Below are 21,004 nucleotides of genomic sequence, written 5' to 3'. Positions count from 1 at the left end.
GATATTCCCATGTGTCCTCGGGAGCGCTTTTCCTATTATAAGAGTTTGTTCCGGCTTGTCCTTTGCTACAAAAGGATTGGGCCACCTTGCTGCACTTTATTTACTTTTGTTACTTGTTGCTCGTTACAATTTATCCTATCACAAAACTATATGTTACCACTTATTTTAGTACTTGCAAAGAATACCTTGCTGAAAATCGCTTATCATTTCCTTCTGCTCCTCGTTGGGTTCGACACTCTTACTTATCGAAAGGACTACGATAGATCCAAGACTCTTTTCTGGCGCCGTTGCCGGGGAGTGTAGCGCCTTTGGTAGGTGGAAATTGGTAAGGAAAAAATTATATAGTGTGCTGAAATTTACTGTCACTTGTTACTATGGAAAGTAATTCTCTGAGGGGCTTGTTCGGGGTATCTTCACCCCGTCCAGTAGAGCAAAGAGTTGCTCCTCAACCTACTGAACCTATTGAAAACGAAACTCCTTTTGAATTTCCTTCGGGTATGATGGAAAAACTGCTAGCTAACCCTTTTACAGGAGATGGAACAAAGCATCCTGATGAGCACTTAATATATGTGGATGAAGTTTGTGGATTATTTAAGCTTGCAGGTATACCCGATGATGTTGCTAAGAAGAAGGTCTTCCCTTTTTCTTTGAAGGGAGACGCATTGGTATGGTATAGGCAATGTGATGATATGAGATCATGGGACTATAAAAGATTGAAGTTGGGATTTCATCAAAAGTATTACCCTATGCATCTTGTTCATCGTGATCGCAATTATATATATAATTTCTGGCCTCGCGAAGGAGAAAGCATCGCTCAAGCTTGGGGGAGGCTTAAATCAATGTTATATTCATGCCCCAATCATGAGCTCCAGAGAGAAATAATTATGCAAAGTTTTTATGCTCGGCTTTCTGAAAACAATCGCAACATACTCGATACTTCTTGTGCTGGCTCTTTTATGATGAAGACTATTGAATTCAGATGGAATTTATTGGATAGAATTAAACGCAACTCTGAAGATTGGGACCTCGACGAAGGTAAGGAGTCAGGTATGACACCTAAGTTTGATTGTGTTAAATCTTTTATGGATACCGATATTTTCCGTAAGTTTAGCACTAAATATGGACTTGACTCTGAGATAGTAGCTTCTTTCTGTGAATCTTTTGCTACTTATGTTGATCTCCCTAAGGAGAAGTGATTTAAATATCATCCTCCCATAGAAGTAAAAGTAGCTGCACCTATTAAAGTTGAAGAAAAGACTGTCAGTTATAATGATCCTATTGTTCCTACTTCTTATATTGAGAAACCACCTTTCCCTGTTAGAATAAAGGATCATGCTAAAGCTTCAACTGTTGTTCATAAAAGCAATATTAGAACTTATACACCTCCTGAGCAAGTTAAAGTAGAACCTAATATTGCTATTGTTAAAGATCTCTTGTCTGATAATATTGATGGGCATGTTATTCAGTTCAAAGGTGAAACTGCTAGAATTGCTAAGCCTTGTGCTAAAGATAAACATAGACATGTGGTAGGCGTGCCTGTTATTTCTGTTAAAATAGGAGATCATTGTTATCATGGCTTATGTGATATGGGTGCTAGTGCTAGTGTTATACCGCATACATTATATGAAGAAATTAAGAATGAAATTGCACCTGCTGAGTTAGAAGATATTGATGTCACAATTAAACTTGCCAATAGAGATACTATTTCAGCAATGGGAATTGTTAGAGATGTTGAAGTCTTGTGTGGGAAAACTAAATATCCTGCTGATTTTCTTGTTCTTAGTTCCCCACAAGATAGCTTTTGTCCCATTATATTTGGTAGACCCTTCTTAAATACTGTCAATGCTACCATAGATTGCACAAAGAATGTTGTTACTATTGGCTTGGATGATATGGTTCATGAGTTTAATTTCTCTAAATTTAGTAAACAACATCGTGAGGAAGAATTACCTAGTAAGGATGAAATTATTGGTCTTGCTTCTATTGCTGTACTTCCTAGTGATCCTTTAGAACACTATTTGCTAGACCATGAAAATGATATGTTCATGAAAGAAAGAAGGGAAATAGATGAAGTATTCTTTAAACAGGAACCTGTTCTGAAACACAATTTGCCTGTTGAAATCGTAGGGAATCCTCCTCCACCCAAGGGTGATCCCGTGTTTGAGCTTAAACCTTTGCCTGATAATCTTAAATATGCTTATCTTGATGAAAAGAAGATATATCCTGTTATTATTAGTGCTAACCTTTCAGAGCATGAAGAAGAAAGATTATTGAAAACTCTGAAGAAGCATCGTGCTGCTATTGGATATACTCTTGATGATCTTAAGGGCATTAGTCCCACTCTATGTCAACATAAAATAAATTTGGAAGCAGATGCCAAACCAGTTCATGATCCTCAACGACGCCTGAATCCTAAAATGAAAGAAGTAGTAAGAAAAGAAATACTAAAGCTTCTGGAGGCAGGTATAATTTATCCCGTTGCTGATAGTGAGTGGGTAAGTCCTGTCCATTGTGTCCCTAAGAAGGGAGGTATTACTGTTGTTCCTAATGATAAAGATGAATTGATTAAACAAAGAATTATCACAGGTTATAGGATGGCAATTGATTTCCGCAAATTAAATAAACTACTAAGAAAGATCATTACCCCTTACCTTTTATTGATCAAATGCTAGAAAGATTATGCAAACATACACACTATTGCTTTCTAGATGGTTATTCTGGTTTCTCTCAAATACCTGTGTCGGCTAAAGATCAATCAAAGACTACTTTTACATGCCCTTTTGGTACTTTTGCTTATAGATGTATCCCTTTTGGTTTATGTAATGCACCTGCTACCTTTCAAAGATGCATGATGGCTATATTCTCTGACTTTTATGAAAAGATTTGTGAGGTTTTCATGGACGACTTTTCCGTCTATGGTTCCTCTTTTGACGATTTCTTGAGCAATCTTGATCGAGTTTTGCAGAGATGTGAAGAAACTAGTCTTGTCTTGAATTGGGAAAAGTGACACTTTATGGTTAATGAAGGTATTGTCTTGGGGTACAAGGTTTCTGAAAGAGGTATTAAAGTTGATAAAGCCAAGGTGGATGCTATTGAAAAGATGCCATGTCCCAAGGACATCAAAGGTATAAGAAGTTTCCTTGGTCAAGCCGGATTTTACAGGAGGTTCATTAAGGACTTCTCAAAAAATTCTCGACCTCTGACTAATTTATTGCAAAAAGATATACCATTTGGCTTTGATGATGATTGTGTAGAAGCATTTGAAATACTTAAGAAAGCATTAGTCTCTGCACCTATTGTTCAGCCACCTTATTGGAATTTACCCTTTGAAATTATGTGTGATGCTAGTGATTATGCTGTAGGTGCTATTCTAGGGCAAAGAGTTGATAAGAAATTAAATGTTATCCATTATGCTAGTAAGACTCTAGACAATGCTCAAAGAAATTATGCTACTACTGAAAAGGAGCTTTTAGCAGTTGTATTTGCTTGTGATAAGTTCAGATCTTATATTGTTGATTCTAAAGTAACTATTCAAACTGATCATGCTGCTATTAAACACCTTATGGAAAAGAAAGATGCTAAGCCTAGACTTATTAGATGGGTTCTCTTGCTACAAGAATTTGATTTGCATATTGTTGATAGAAAGGGAGCTGAGAACCCCGTTGCAGACAACTTGTCTAGGTTAGAAAATATTCTTGATGACCCATACCTATTAATGATGACTTTCCTGATGAACAATTAAATGTTATAAGTACTTCTCGTAGTACTCCATGGTATGTTGATTATGCTAATTATATTGCTGCTAAGTTTATACCACCTAGCTTCACATACCAGCAAAAGAAAAGGTTTTCTATGATTTAAGACATTACTTTTGGGATGACCCACACCTTTATAAGGAAGGAGTAGATGGTGTTATTAGACATTGTGTACCTGAGCATGAACATGAACAGATCCTACGCAAGTGTCATTCCGAGTCTTATGGAGGACACCACGCTGGAGATAGAACTGCACATAAGGTATTGCAATCTGGGTTTTATTGGCCTACTCTCTTCAAGGATGCCCGTAATTTTGTCTTGTCATGCGATGAATATCAAAGAATTGGTAATATTAGTAGACGTCAAGAAATGCCTATGAATTATTCACTTGTTATTGAACCGTTTGATGTTTGAGGCTTTTATTATATGGGACCTTTTCCTGCCTCTAATGGGTACACACATATTCTAGTTGTTGTTGATTATGTTACTAAGTGGGTAGAAGCTATTCCAACTAGTAGTGCTGATCATAACACTTCTATTAAAATGCGTAAGGAAGTTATTTTCCCGAGGTTTGGAGTCCCTAGATATTTAATGACTGATGGTGGTTCACACTTTATTCATGGTGCCTTCCATAAAATTGTTGCTAAATATGATGTTAATCATAGAATTGCATCTCCTTATCACCCACAGTCTAGTGGTCAAGTAGAATTGAGCAATAGAGAGCTCAAATTAATTTTGCAAAAGACTGTTAATAGGTCTAGAAAGAATTGGTCTAAGAAACTTGATGATGCATTATGGGCTTATAGAACTGCATATAAAAATCCTATGGGTATGTCTCCGTATAAAATGGTGTCAGGACCCCGATTCCAAGTCACATCGATCTAGCCGGTAACACCTCATATCACTTTGCAGCCTCACGCACGGTATCCCACGGGTGTCGCCTTACCATGGCCCGGGACCATTTGCGCCTTTTGGCTCACGTATATGGTAGTGTCGCTAGCATCCATATGACAGAGAACCCGGGCAGACATGGCTAGTCGTGAACCCAAAGCGGCACAGACCTATGGAGACAGGAATACATGAATCACATCGAGCATGTCGGTCATCAACGAGTGATTCCGGGCTGTAGCACTGGGCTAACAGGACTCCGGGGAACCCGGGCTGTAGCAGGCTAGGCAGGACTCTGGATATCACCGCATGACATTTCCCCAAAGGGACAGACATAGGAACGAAGTGAAACACATACCGGCCAGTCAAGTGTCCTGAGCAGTAGTGCTGGGCTAGCAGGACTCCGGTGAACCGGGCTGTAGCGGACTACTATGGCTCGAGGAACACTATACTACATTTCCCCATAAGAAAGGCTGCCAAGGATAAACAACTAGATTGCCGGATCCCACTCATACCAAGCATTTCAATCATACACACAATACGCCCGATATGAGTACATACAACATGGCATCACAACAAAACTCTACAACTCAAGTACTTTATTTAAAGGCTCCAGAGAGCCATACATAACAAGTTCATACAGATAGGGGTCACATGACCCGACACTCAAGTCATACAATCATACAGGCACATGCGGAAGCAACTAGTCTGAGTACAGACTCTAGAAAGAAAGAAGGCTTCTCGAAGCCTGTCTATCTACATAGGGCCCTACATGGCCAGGATCACCACCTGGGTGGCTAGTCACTCGTCGACGTCAAGGTCTATGTAGAACCCATCGGAGGGGGCGGTGTTGTCGTTTGAAAACAGTAATTAAGCAAACATGAGTACAAAGGTACTCAGCAAGTCTTACATCAGAACCTACTAAACATGCTTATTCTCAAGAGGGTGGTGGGGTTAATGCAGCAAGCCAGCTTTGACTCTTGGCTAAGCTATCCTACGGAACTCCACCAGTAAAATAGTTTTCGCACATGAGTCCACTACTCACCAACACAATACTCCACCGGGGATCCTCCCTCGTCATCCTACAAGAGGGCCATCCTCGGTACTCACACTTATCTTGAGTCTTTTAGTAGTATCGATTAACTTGTCTATGAACTGTATAGGCAACCAGGTAGTCCTTTATCGCGGACACGGCTATTCGAATAGTTTTATACCCTGCAGGGGTGTACTTCTTCATACACGCTTTCACCACTTACCGCCGCTTACACGACATGTACTCGGCAACCTTCAAGCGGAAGCCCAGCGAGGGTGTCGGCCACGGCCTACCTAAACACTTAAGTGTCTAGTCCAGGTTTATCGCCTATCCAGGTTCCATCCACAGGGAGTCCGGCCGAGGTTTCCACATACGGCCCCGAACGATGTGAACAGGGTCCCGAGACGCCTAACGGGCGCCCGGCATACCCGGCCACGGTGTATCTACCGCAACATAGCCCACCCCTAGGGTCAGCGCTACGCACGGCCGCCAACACATAACCTACAAACACCAGAAACTATTTGCAACTCCTGGACAGAGTACTAGGGTGATTAAGAAGCCGAGAGGGTCCATTGGTTTCGGGCCCAATGTACGGTAGTAACTGCATCTTAAATCACACATACAGATCTCAGTTCTTAGGGACGGCCTCAATGAAACAACCCACCATGTACTCCTACATGGCCTCTCATCGATACCTTTACCAAAACATGTTCAACACATCCCTCACATTACCGACATAAGCATTTCACTCTAGCCCATCACCCAGATGAACCAGACCTGACACAACTCTAAGCATAGCAGGCATAGCAAGGTAGGAATCACATACATGGCTCAATCAACTCCTACACATGCTAGTGGGTTTCATCTAGTTACTGTGGCAATGACAGGTCATGCAGAGGATAAGGGTTCAACTACCGTAGCACACAGCAGATTGAAACGCGTTGTCTTAATGCAGTAATCAAGAGCAGAAGCGAGAACATGGGTTGTATCGGAATGATCAATGGTTGCTTGCCTGATGGAGTGGTAGTGGGATACTGCCCTTCAGTTGGATACTCGTGAATATCCTCGGAGGCAGAACCTACCACGAAGAACACATCGGAACACAATCAACACATGACGATATGCAACAATATGATGCATGCTATGATATGGAAATATGAATGTGTCTTGGCCTAATGCAAGCTATAACAGAAAGGATTGAACTTATTTGAATCAAAGATTCAATTATTAGCTTATTAAACATGGCCTTAATAGTGCATTTCCTTATTCTGCTTGTTTTGTCATGCATGAAACCATTACAGATAGATAGATTGAATTTTTCTGATCATTTTTCATATATAAATCTTTGCATTTGGAGCTATGGTTGATTTTCTATGATTTTTAGAAGTTTTGACTATTTTCTGGAATTTCCTGTATAAGAATAATTCCAGTAATTTAATTACTGCGTCAGCATTACGTCAGGGTGATGTCAGTGGTCAACAGGGACGTCCAGGTCAAACCTGACTGGTGGGTCCCGCATGTCAGTAGTTAATTAAGCTAATTATTTTTAGTTAAAACTAATCTGATTTAGTTAACAGAGGGGGCCCACTTGTCATTGACTCAGGGGAGTCAAACTGGGGTCAACCCCCTGGTCGGCGGGGCTAATCCCGTCGGCGTTGAGCCGCCGGCGAGGCCGAGACGGTGGAGGGCTTCGGATTTGGTCCCCTGGTGACCAAATCGACGGCGGAGACGTGCTACGCGTAGCTGGGGCTCGCGCGCATCTTGTGGGGCAAGTGGGAGGAGCTGGGGTGGAGCGAGCTTGTGGCGGCGGCCGGAGTTCGGGCGGGGTTGGTTTCGAGGCTACGGTGCACGGGAGAAGGAGCTGGTGGTGGCTACGGGTTCCTGGTGCTGCGCTGAGCTCAACGGTGTGCTTGTCTTCGAGCCACTGTGGCTCTGGCCACGACGGCGCCATGGCCGGCGGCGGGGAGCTCTCGGGTGCGGTGGAGGTGGCGGCTACAGGGGCCAAACAAGCACGGGAGCTAGGGGAAAAGGAAGAGGAGCTCATAGGGAGGTCGATGAGCAGCTCAGTGGGCTCGGGGGCGACCGGAGCGAGGCGAATCAATGAACGGCGTCCGGCGGGTACCGAGGTTGAAGACGAGGGCGAAGACGGCGTTCGGCGGCGGTTGGAGTCGCGTGGGTCGGCGGGGAGGTGCAGGGCGACGAGGCGGAGCTATTGGGCTCGTCGGAGGGGCGAGGGGGTGGCTCTGGTGGCAACTACGGCAATCGGCGGTGAGGTTCGCGCTCGGCCATCATGGGGGAGAGTGAGAGAGACGAGGGGGAGAGTGCGAGAGGATGAGAGGGGGACGTGGGGGTCGCGTGGCATCCCTGGACGTCTCCAAGGCGTCGGCGGAAGCAGGAGGTGGCCGGCGTGTGGCCGCGGGCGCCGGCCACGTGCTCCACGTCCTTCTGGCGGGAGGAGGACGACGACTGGCAGCCAGTCGGCTGGGCCGAGCCAGGTGGGCTGGGCCAGCACAGGTAAGGCCCAGGTAGCTTCCCTCTCTCTCTTTTTTTATTTTTTTCTGTTTTTCTATTTAACTACAACTGTTGGGCTTTAATTAAAATACTAAAACGTTTCTAAAAATCCTGAAAATAATTGTGGGCTCTGTTTAGATTATTTCCAACAGCAAACATTTATTTCCGGAATTATTTGAGCATTTAATTTATTTTATAGCATTTAAATGCCCAAATTCAAATACTTATGGTTTAATTCAATGACCTTCTATTGACCTAGAAAATTGTGCACCAATTTTGCCAGAGGTTCTAACCCAAGACAAAGAGGTTGAACTTTTTAGGAGGGCATTTCAGTTTCATTGAAAATAATTTTAGTAAACCCTAGTTGTTTCCAGGGGGGTGTTGGGGGTTTCTGCCTTCCCCATTTCAAATTTAAGAGAAATTTAAACATGATGCACACTCTAATGCTTGGACTAGCTAGGGTGTGACAACTCACCCCCACTCAAAAGAATCTCGTCCCGAGATTTAGGATCCTCCGGGAAGAAGGTGGGGTACTCGAGTTGAAGACGATCCTCCCTTTCCCAAGTGGCTTCTTTCTCGGAATGGTGTGACCATTGAACCTTGAGAAACTTGATATTATGACGTCGAGTGGTACGCTCGGCTTGATCAAGGATACGAACGAGATATTCCCGATATGAGAGGTTATCTTGTAGATCAAGCGTTTCGTGGTCCACTCCACGGATAGGATCCGTGAAGCAACGCCTGAGTTGTGAAACGTGGAAGACATCGTGAACTCTGGAAAGATGCGGAGGTAGTTCCAATTGGTAGGCAACTTCTCCTCGTTTGGCAAGAATGCGAAAGCGTCCAATGTAACGAGGAGCCAATTTGCCTTTGATACCGAAACGATGGGTTCCCTTTAACGGGGTAACCCGAAGGTAAGCCTTCTCGTTGACTTCATAAGTCATTGGCTTATGTTTACGATCATATTGACTCTTTTGACGAGATTGGGCTGTTTTCAATTTCTCACGAATAACGCGAACCTGCTCTTCTGCTTCCTGAATCATATCCGGGCCAAAGAGTTGTCTTTCCCCGGTTTCTGACCAGTTAAGAGGCGTTTGACATTTTCGTCCATAGAGAACTTTGAAAGGAGCCTTGCCCAAGCTGGCTTGATAACTATTGTTATAAGCAAACTCCGCGAATGGGAGGCAATTCTCCTAACCCATTCCGAACGAGATGACAGAGGCTCGGAGCATATCTTCCAGAATTTGATTGACTCGCTCTACTTGACCACTTGATTGAGGATGGAAGGCGGTACTAAAAGAGAGACGAGTTCCCATAGCATTTTGGAAACTTTCCCAAAATTGAGAGGTGAAGAGACTCCCACGGTCTGAATTAATTTCCAATGGAACACCATGAAGAGACACTATTCGGGAGATGTATAAATCGGCTAGCTGGCTAGCGGTGATACTCTCACGAATAGGTAGAAAGTGGGCTACTTTGGAAAGTCGGTCGATCACGACGAAGATGGCATTATTCCCTCTCTTGGTCCTGGGAAACCCAGTGATGAAATCCATACTGATTTTATCCCATTTCCATTCAGGAATAGCCAAAGATTGAAGGGTGCCAGCAGGTCGTTGATGCTCTGCTTTAACACGACGACAAACGTCGCAATTAGCAATGTAATGAGCGATTTCCCTCTTCATCCTAGTCCACCAAAACCTCTGGCGTAGGTCTTGATACATTTTGGTACTACCGGGATGAATGGTGAGAGGGGATTCATGAGCTTCCTTAAGGATCAGCTGCCTCAGGTTTCGTGCCTTTGGAACCACTAGGCGATTTCCAAAGTATACGACACCTTGATCATCAATGGAGAAACAATTCACGACTCCTTTCTTAATGTTTCTCTTAATACGGGAGATTCCTGGATCTACCTTCTGTGCCTTGATGATCTGATCCGTAAGGGTAGGTTTCGCCACCAGGGTGGATAGGAATCCTCGAGGAACAATGTGAAGATTAAGCTTACGAAATTCCTCATGGAGAAGTGGTTGACTTTGTTGTAACATCAGGTTGTTACAATAGGACTTACAGCTTAGCGCATCAGCCATGACATTGGCTTTGCCCGGGGTGTAAGTTATTCCTAAGTCGTAATCCGAGATCAACTCAACCCAACGTCTTTGCCTGAGATTCAAATCCGGTTGGGTGAAGATATATTTCAAACTTTGGTGATCGGTGAAGATCTCGCAACAATTACCGAGAAGGTAATGTCGACAAGTTTTAAGTGCATGGACTACAGCTGCAAGCTCTAGATCATGTGTGGGATAATTTTCCTCATGTGGGTGTAATTGCCGTGAAGCATAGGCAATTACCTGACGATCTTGCATGAGTATGCAACCTAGTCCTTGTCGTGAGGCGTCGCAATAGATAATAAAGTCCTTGGAGAAATCTGGTGGTACCAGTACGGGAGCAGATGTCAGGCGTCTTTTCAGTTCCTGAAAACTGAACTCGCACTGTGGAGTCCACTCGAACTTTTTATCTTTCTTGAGGAGTTTAGTCAGAGGTTTAGCAACCTTGGAGAAATTCTCGACGAAGCGGAGGCAATAGCTCGCTAAGCCAAGGAAGCTCCGAACTTGCTTGACCGTCTCAGGTGGAGTCCAATCAAGGACGGCTTGAACTCGCTCGGGATTGACAGCAATACCCTTACCAGAGATTACATGGCCTAGATAGGTCACTTCTGGCAACCAAAATTCACACTTGGAGAATTTGGCGTAAAGGCGATGCTCTCGAAGTTTCATCAATACCAGCCTTAGATGTTCGGCATGTTCCTCTTCATTCTTGGAGTAGATGAGTATGTCATCGAGGTATACTACGACAAATTTGTCCAAGTACTCCATGAAAACCGAGTTCATTAACCGGGAGAAGGTGGCTGGGGCATTGGTTAAACCGAAGGACATCACGGTGTACTCGTATTGGCCATAACGAGTAACAAAGGCCGTTTTGGGAATGTCCCCGTTTCTGATTTTTATTTGATGGTAGCCCAACCTCAAATCCATCTTGGAAAAGACTGAGGATCCAGCGAGCTGATCATACAGATCATTGATCCTGGAAAGAGGGTATTTGTTCTTGATGGTGACCAAGTTGACAGGTCAATAATCCACAACCATTCGATCCGTTCCATCCTTCTTCTTAACGAAGAGGACGGGGCAAGCCCAAGGAGAGGAACTAGGACGGATGAAACCTTTTTCAAGGACTCATCGAGTTGGTTCTTAAGCTCGGCTAGTTCTAAGGGTGCCATCTTGTAGGGTCTTCTAGAAATTGGAACGGTTCCTGGAACAAGGTCTATCACAAACTCGACATCCCTGTCAGGTGGAACACCTGGCAGTTCTTCTGGAAAGACATCCGAAAAGTCTCGGACTACCAGAACATCCTCAAGGTCTGGAAGGGGGTTGGCATTTAAGGAGTAAAGCTGGCGCTTGGCCACTCGAGTTAAGACATTGACTGTCTTGCCCGATGGGTGAGTAAGTTGAACGGTTCTAGTGGCACAATCGATCTTAGCATAATGAGCTGACATCCAGTCCATACCCAAGATGATGTTTATGTCCGAGGACTTGAGAGCTATTAAGGATGCAAGGAAGACAAGTCTATCGACAAGGATTTCGTTCCCATGGCTTACTCTAGAAGTTTGCCATCTAGAGCCAGGAGTTTGAATTTCCATGGTAGAGGGCATGTCACAGAATGTCGTGTTGTGCAATCGAGCATACTTCTCGGATATGAATGAATGAGATGCTCCAGTATCAAAAAGAACAGATGCCGGATGGCAGTTAACAAGGAGCGTACCAAGAACAACGTTGGGATCCTCATGAGCCTCCTCGGCTGAAACATAGTTGACATGGCCACGGGCAGTGGTGACCGGCTTGGCGTAGAATGTCTTTCCCGCGGGCTTACCACGGCCAACGGACTTTCCAGTCTGAATGGGGTTGTTGTTCTGGGGACACTCTCGACTATAGTGACCCGACTCTCCACACTTAAAGCATGTCACCATATTGGGGCGTGGAGCAGCATTAGCAGCGGGGCCACCATAGGGCTTGGGCGGTGCAAATTGCTGGTTGGGACGAGGCGCCTCAAAGGATGGCCTCGGGATGAACCTGGGTGGCAGTGTTGTGCTTGGAATCCACACCCAGCGCTTCTGAGCTCCAGAGCCGGATGAAGAGCCAAAATCACGGGAGTGCTTGCGTGAAGCGTCATAATCAGTCTGGCCCGTCTTAGCACTGATGGCCTTATTGACCAACTTCTGTAAGGAGGTGCACTCATGCAGACGAAGATCGCGGCGAAGCTCAGGGCTAAGTCCCTTGCGGAACCTTGCTTGCTTCTTAGCGTCAGTAGATACCTCTTCGGGAGCATAGCATGTCAGATTTCCAAATTCACGACTATATGCATCCACAGTCAGTCTTCCCTGGGTGAAATTGCAGAACTCCTCCCTCTTGCGATCCATGAGACCTTCCGGAATGTGATGCTCACGGAAAGCCTCACTGAATTCAGCCCAAGTAGTGATTTGGCCGACCGGGCGCATAGCTTCGAAGTTTTCCCACCAAAGGCTAGCAGGGCCTTCGAGGTGATAGGCAGCATAGGTAACCTTGTCGGCTTCGGCTACGTTGGCAGAACGTAGCTTGTGGGTAATGTTGCGAAGCCAGTCATCTGCGTCGAGGGGTTCGACTGAATGGTTAAACTTTGGTGGGTACAGCTTGATAAAGTCATTGATCGACACCAAGTCATTTCGTGGGTGGCGTGCAGTGTTCTGCTCAATCCGCTCTAGCAGGCGGTTAGTCTCACGCTTGTTTCTTTCCGCCTCCAGCATTAATTCGGCCAGAGAAGGCGGGTGAGGCAGATTATCACCCCTAGCTGCACTGGCTTCCCCCTGCTCCGAGGCAGCAGGGTTGCTGCGGGTGTTGACCATCCTAGGAGAAAACAAGACAATGGTTTAGATAAGGATGGCTCAAACTTAGCAAGGAAGTGCAGTATGTAATGGATAACTATGTCATGGTAATATAAAACTACCATATATATACCAACGGTCATACACATCATACATAGTTTAGTACAAGCCCAGGCTACAGTACAACTATGATGAAAGACGTTACATCTCATCGGAGGCATTCCAAGCTCCTATACATTATTTGTCTACACCTCCGAAATTGACTACACACTAAGTCGTATTCCACAAGTCACGCAGGACAGTGGAGATACAACTACTACAATACTAGTGGTACTACTACTAACTCAGACAGCTCCGTAGTAGTCCTCATAGAAGTCACCTTCGTAGCCTGGAATTTCAACGTGACCATCCGGGAACAGATGGTCCTGAGGAGCCTGTGGACCATAGGGGCTAGGATGAGGTCTTGGACCAACAAACGGTGGCCTGCGGGGACCACGGGGTGGGGTGATGCCTCCCACATCACGCCAATCCACCATGTCTGGCAGAGCTGATCTCACAGGATACAGATCCCTTGTATCCATACATCCAGCTTGCACCGCAGGTGCAAACCGAGTCAATGTGGCCCAATGATCAGCACGGGTATTGAAAAGCTCCAGCCTCAAGGCCTGATTCTCTCGGTCCTTATCTTCGAGCATCTCAGCAGTGGTACAAGTTAATGAGTCCTCCTGAGTGGAGTCAGCATAGATAGCCTGAAGATACCCTTGCGCTCCCGAAAGTGAAGCTGGCATGTAACGGAAGTCGGTGTTCCGAAGCAGGCCAGTCCGGACTCGCATAATGGTCATCATGGAATAGGCAGCATCCTGCACAGCCATCTCAACAGTAACCCCCAGTCCATCGGAACAGTGAAGGGGCTCGGTAGATCCAGGATAAGAAGGAAATATCCTGACGGTGCAGAAATATTGGCTTTGATTAAAGTCTCAGAATTGCTCTTCGACGGTGTATTCAGGATACCAACGGTAACCCGTCTCGATCATTACCCAGACTAACATAGCAGTATGACCGGGCACGTCGAGGCACCGGTCAGGCGAACCACTTGGTTTTGAACACGGTTGGCCATCTGAAAGCACAACCATAAAGCAAAGACATCAGAATTTCTAGGGAAAATTGGACAGCATAACAGTTGTAAATGCTCAGCAAAAGATTTGGGACATCCACAACAGTTTGCAATACCACTCAACAACATCATATCAAGGTTCTGATCCAATTAGCAACATACTAAGAATAGTAGAAACTGAACTGGGACTTGTACAACAATCCTATAAGCTACTACGGATTAGTAACACGTGAACCTGATAGAAGAAGAGAGCCTAGTCCTTAACCCACGTTGAATGAGAAGAGAATGACTCAGATCAGAGGCATAGGGTAAAGGAGTAAAAGAGCCTTACGTTCCCTCCCACAATCAATTCCCCTAAATATAACTAAAGCATTTCTAGACTCGACATCGACCAGTTTGGCTCAACAAACCTACAGGCACTCCGGCTCTGATGCCAACGCTGTCAGGACCCCGATTCCAAGTCACATCGATCTAGCCGGTAACACCTCATATCACTTTGCGGCCTCACGCACGGTATCCCACGGGTGTCGCCTTACCATGGCCCGGAACCGTTTGCGCCTTTTGGCTCACGTATATGATAGTGTCGCTAGCATCCATATGATAGAGAACCCGGGCCGACATGGCTAGTCGTAAACCCAAAGCGGCACAGACCTATGGAGACAGGCATACATGAATCACATCGAGCATGTCGGTCATCAGCGAGTGATTCCGGGCTGTAGCACTGGGCTAACAGGACTCTGGGGAACCCGGGCTGTAGCAGGCCAGGACTCCGGATATCACCGCGTGACATTTCCCCGAAGGGACAGACATAGGAACGAAGTGAAACACATGCCGGCCAGTCAAGTGTCCTGAGCAGTAGTGCTGGGCTAGCAGGACTCCGGTGAACCGAGCTGTAGCGGACTACTATGGCTCGAGGAACACTAGACTACATTTCCCCATAAGAAAGGCTGCCAAGGATAAACAACTAGATTGTCGGATCCCACTCATACCAAGCATTTCAATCATACACACAATATGCCCGATATGAGTACATACAACATGGCATCACAACAAAACTCTACAACTCATGTACTTTATTTAAAGGCTCCAGAGAGCCATACATAACAAGTTCATACAGATAGGGGTCACATGACCCGACACTCAAGTCATACAATCATACAGGCACATGCGGAAGCAACTAGTCTGAGTACAGACTCTAGAAAGAAGAAGGCTTCTCGAAGCCTGTCTATCTACATAGGGCCCTCCATGGCCAGGATCACCACCTGGGTGGCTAGTCACTCGTCGACGTCAAGGTCTATGTAGAACCCATCGGAGGGGGCAGTGTTATCATCTGAAAATAGTAATTAAGCAAACATGAGTACAAAGGTACTCAGCAAGTCTTACATCAGAACCTACTAAACATGCTTATTCTCAAGAGGGTGGTGGGGTTAATGCAGCAAGCCAGCTTTGACTCTTGGCTAAGCTATCCTACGGAACTCCACCAGTAAAATAGTTTTCGCACACGAGTCCACTACTCACCAACACAATACTCCACCGGGGATCCTCCCTCGTCATCCTACAAGAGGGCCATCCTCGGTACTCACACTTATCTTGAGTCTTTTAGTAGTATCCATTAACTTGTTTATGAACTGTATAGGCAACCAAGTAGTCCTTTACCCTGCAGGGGTGTACTTCTTCATACACGCTTTCACCACTTACCGCCGCTTACACGACATGTACTCGGCAACCTTCAAGCGGAAGCCCAGCAAGGGTGTCGGCCACGGCCTACCTAAACACTTAAGTCTCTAGTCCAGGTTTATCGCCTATCCAGGTTCCATCCGCAGGGAGTCCGGCCGAGGTTTCCACATACGGCCCCGAACGATGTGAACAGGGTCCCGAGACGCCTAACGGGCGCCCGGCATACCCGGCCACGGTGTATCTACCGCAACATAGCCCACCCCTAGGGTCAGCGCTACGCACGGCCGCCAACACATAACCTACAAACACCAGAAACTATTTGCAACTCCTGGACAGAGTACTAGGGTGATTAAGAAGCCGAGAGGGTCCATTGGTTTCGGGCCCAATGTACGGTAGTAACTGCATCTTAAATCACACATACAGATCTCAGTTCTTAGGGACGGCCTCAATGAAACAACCCACCATGTACTCTTACATGGCCTCTCATCGATACCTTTACCAAAACATGTTCAACACATCCCTCACATTACCGACATAAGCATTTCACTCTAGCCCATCACCCAGATGAACCAGACCTGACACAACTCTAAGCATAGCAGGCATAGCAAGGTAGGAATCACATACATGGCTCAATCAACTCCTACACATGCTAGTGGGTTTCATCTAGTTACTGTGGCAATGACAATTCATGCAGAGGATAAGGGTTCAACTACCGTAGCACACAGCAGATTGAAATGCGTTGTCTTAATGCAGTAATCAAGAGCAGAAGCGAGAACATGGGTTGTATCGGAATGATCAATGGTTGCTTGCCTGATGGAGTGGTAGTGGGATACTGCCCTTCAGTTGGATACTCGTGAATATCCTCGGAGGCAGAACCTACCACGAAGAACACATCGGAACACAATCAACACATGACGATATGCAACAATATGATGCATGCTATGATATGGCAATATGAATGTGTCTTGGCCTAATGCAAGCTATAACAGAAAGGATTGAACTCATTTGAATCAAAGATTCAATTATTAGCTTATTAAACATGGCATTAATAGTGCATTTCCTTATTATGCTTAAACAGCAAGGTAAACTTGTTTTGTCATGCATGAAACCATTACAGATGGATAGATTGAATTTTTCTGATCATTTTTCATATATAAATCTTTGCATTTGGAGCTATGGTTGATTTTCTATGATTTTTAGAAGTTTTGACTATTTTCTGGAATTTCCTGTATAAGAATAATTTCAGTAATTTAATTACTGCGTCAGCATTACGTCAGGGTGACATCAGTGGTCAACGGGGACGTCCAGGTCAAACCTGATTGGTGGGTCCCGCATGTCAGTAGTTAATTAACCTAATTATTTTTAGTTAAAACTAATCTGATTTAGTTAACAGAGGGGGCCCACTTGTCATTGACTCAGGGGAGTCAAACTGGGGTCAACCCCCTGGTCGGCGGGGCTAATCCCGTCGGCGTTGAGCCGCCGGCGAGGCCGAGACGGCGGAGGGCTTCGGATTTGGTCCCCTGGTGACCAAATCGACGGCGGAGATGTGCTACGCGTAGCTGGGGCTCGCGCGCATCTAGTGGGGCAAGTGGGAGGAGCTGGGGTGGAGCGAGCTCGCCGGAATCGAGCTCACGGCGGCGGCCGGAGTTCGGGCGGGGTTGGTTTCGAGGCTACGGTGCACGGGAGAAGGAGCTGGTGGTGGCTACGGGTTCCTGGTGCTGCGCTGAGCTCAACGGTGGGCTTGGCTTCGAGCCACTGTGGCTCTGGCCATGACGGCGCCATGGCCGGCGGCGGGGAGCTCTCGGGTGCGGTGAAGGTGGCGGCTACAGGGGCCAAACGAGCACGGGAGCTAGGGGAAAAGGAAGAGGAGCTCACAGGGAGGTCGATGAGCAGCTCAGTGGGCTCAGGGGCGACTGGAGCGAGGCGAATCGATGAACGGCGTCCGGCGGGTACCAAGGTTGAAGACGAGGGCGAAGACGGCGTTCGGCGGCGGTTGGAGTCGCGTGGATCGGCGGGGAGGTGCAGGGCGACGAGGTGGAGCTATTGGGCTCGTCGGAGGGGCGAGGGGGTGGCTCTGGTGGCAACTACGGTGATCGGCGGCGAGGTTCGCGCTCGGCCATCACGGGGGAGAGTGAGAGAGACGAGGGGGAGAGTGCGAGAGGATGAGAGGGGGACGTGGGGGTCGCGTGGCATCCCTGGACGTCTCCAAGGCGTCGGCGGAAGCAGGAGGTGGCCGGCGTGTGGCCGCGGGCGCCGGCCATGCGCTCCGCGTCCTTCTGGCGGGAGGAGGACGACGACTGGCAGCCAGTCGGCTGGGCCGAGCCAGGTGGGCTTGGCCAGCACAAGTAAGGCCCAGGTAGCTTCCCTCTCTCTTTTTTTTATTTGTTTCTGTTTTTCTATTTAACTACAACTGTTGGGCTTTAATAAAAATATTAAAATGTTTCCAAAAATCCTGAAAATAATCGTGGGCTTTGTTTAGATTATTTCCAATAGCAAACATTTATTTCCAGAATTATTTGAGCATTTAAATTATTTATAGCATTTAAATGCCCAAATTCAAATACTTATGGTTTAATTCAATGACCTTCTGTTGACCTAGAAAATTGTGCACCAATTTTGCCAGAGGTTCTAACCCAAGACAAAGAGGGTGAACTTTTTAGAAGGGCATTTCAAGTTCATTGAAAATAATTTTAGTAAACCCTAGTTGTTTCCAGGGGGGTGTTGGGGGTTTCTGCCTTCCCCATTTCAAATTTATGAGAAATTTAAACATGATGAACACTCTAATGCTTGAACTAGCTAGGGTGTGACAAATGGTTTATGGAAAAGCATGTCACTTACCTCTCGAACTAGAACATAAGGCATATTGGGCTATTAAAGAGCTCAACTATGATTTTAAACTTGCCGGTGACAAGAGAATATTTGATATTAGCTCACTTGATGAATGGAGAACCCAAGCTTATGAAAATGCCAAGTTGTTTAAAGAAAAAGTTAAAAGATGGCATGACAAAAGGATACAAAAGCGTGAGTTTAATGTAGGTGATTATGTATTGCTATACAACTCTCGTTTAAATTTTTTTGCAGGAAAACTTCTCTCTAAATGGGAAGGCCCCTACGTCATCGAAGAGGTCTATCGTTCCGGTGCCATAAAAATCAACAACTTTGAGGGCACAAATCCGAAGGTGGTAAATGGTCAAAGAATTAAACATTATATCTCAGGTAATCCCATAAATATTGAAACCAATATTATTGAAACCATAACCCCGGAGGAATACATAAGGGACACTTTCCGGAATGTTTCAGACTCCGAAAAGGAATAGGTATGTGGTACGGTAAGTAAACTGACTCCAAAACAATTTTAAGGCAATATTTCTCCGTTTTGGAATATTTAGAAAAATAGAAAAATAAGTAGCAGTCCGGGAATGACACGAGGGCCCCACGAGGGTGGTGGGCGCGCCCCCTTACCTCGTGAGCGCCTCGTGTGCCCTCCGGACTCCGTTTTCTTGCACGTTACGTATTTTGGTCGGTAAAAATTCATTATATATTCTCCCAATGGTTTTGACTCCCGTATCACGCAAAAATCTCCTGTCTTTGTTTCGAGCTGTCCTATTGCAGATTAGATCAACATGTCTTCCCAGGATTCGGAAGGAGAAAGCTATGTGGATGACTACTTAGCAAATCCAAGGGTCTATGGAGATGTGGAACATAATGGATGGACCACGGAGGAAGAAGAGGACTATGAACCCAAGGGGAAGGAGGAGATGAGCTCAGATGAAGACGAAGCACCATTACCTCAATCTGGGGACATGCACGTGGAGTTCAAAAAGTCAATTCTCCCTGATAGGGTAAAGAAACCCAAGTTCGAGTTTATCCCTTTTCGTCTCTTGCAGGAAAATAAGCAGGACCTATGCAAAAAGATATTTAACCTGGAGTGGGAAGTTGATGGTCTGAGGGATCAAAATGTCGTCCTTAAGTGCAAATTAAGGGAGAAGACTAAGCCATCAACTAAGCCAACATCACCACCACCGTCTCCTCCAACAAAGAAAAATTGAGTATCTGGGTACGGGCACTCCCCTTGGCAACTGCCAAGCTTGGGGGAGGTGCCCCGGTATCGTATCACAATCACAACTCTTATCTTTACCGTTTTTCTTAGTTCGATCCTATCAGTAGTATCTTGATCTAGTAGAATAAAGTTTATGGCATGATCTAGTTTTGAGTTTTGCTTTATGATCCCTCTATGTAATCGAGTCCGTGAGCTATATATAATAAAGATTAGTGTTGAGTCAAGGGCTTGATTATTTTGCCATGATCTTGGGTGAATAAAAGAAAAGAGAAAAAGAATAAAAAGAAACCAAGAGTTCATATTGATCTTATTGAGAGTAATGACTTCACATAGAAAGAGTATGATGATTAAAAGTTGTTGGGAGTTGGCAGACATAGCTTTGGTCATTATTGCAATTAATAGGAACTAATAAGGAAAGAGAGGTTTTCACATATAGATATATTATTATTGACATCTTTTATGATTGGGATCACTCATTAAAATATGACATGCTAAAGAGTTGATGTTGAACAAGGAAGACAACGTAATGAGTTATGTCTTTCTTATATCTGAGATAAAGTATGTTGTCATGGTTCCTCTAACTTGTTGAGCTTGCCTTTCCCCCTCATGCTAGCCAAATTCTCAGCACCAAGTAGAAATACTACTTGTGCTTCCAAATATCCCTAAACCAGTTTTGCCATGAGAGTCCACCATATCTACCTATGGATTGAGTAAGATCCTTGAAGTAAGTTGTCATCGATGCAAAGCAATAAAAATTGCTCTAAATATGTATGATTGATTGGTGTGGGAGAAATAAGCTTTATACGATCTTGTGATGTAGAAGTAATAAAAGCGACAGACTGCATAATAAAGGTTCATATCACAAGTGACAATATAAAGTGACGTTCTTTCGCATTGAGATTTTATATATCCAACCATAAAAGCGCATGGCAACCTCTGCTTCCCTCTGCGAAGGGCCTATCCTTTATTATTATCTTCTACCTTATGCAAGAGTCACGGTGGTCTTCACCTTTCCTTTTTCATTATATCCTTTGGCAAGCTCAGCATGTTGGAAAGA

The sequence above is a fragment of the Triticum dicoccoides genome, chromosome 6A (genome assembly GCF_002162155.2).
Source record: "Triticum dicoccoides isolate Atlit2015 ecotype Zavitan chromosome 6A, WEW_v2.0, whole genome shotgun sequence".
In the NCBI taxonomy this organism is placed as follows: Eukaryota; Viridiplantae; Streptophyta; class Magnoliopsida; order Poales; family Poaceae; genus Triticum; species Triticum dicoccoides.
The sequence above is the reverse complement of the archived record's forward strand: the minus strand, read 5'-3'. Positions refer to the sequence as shown.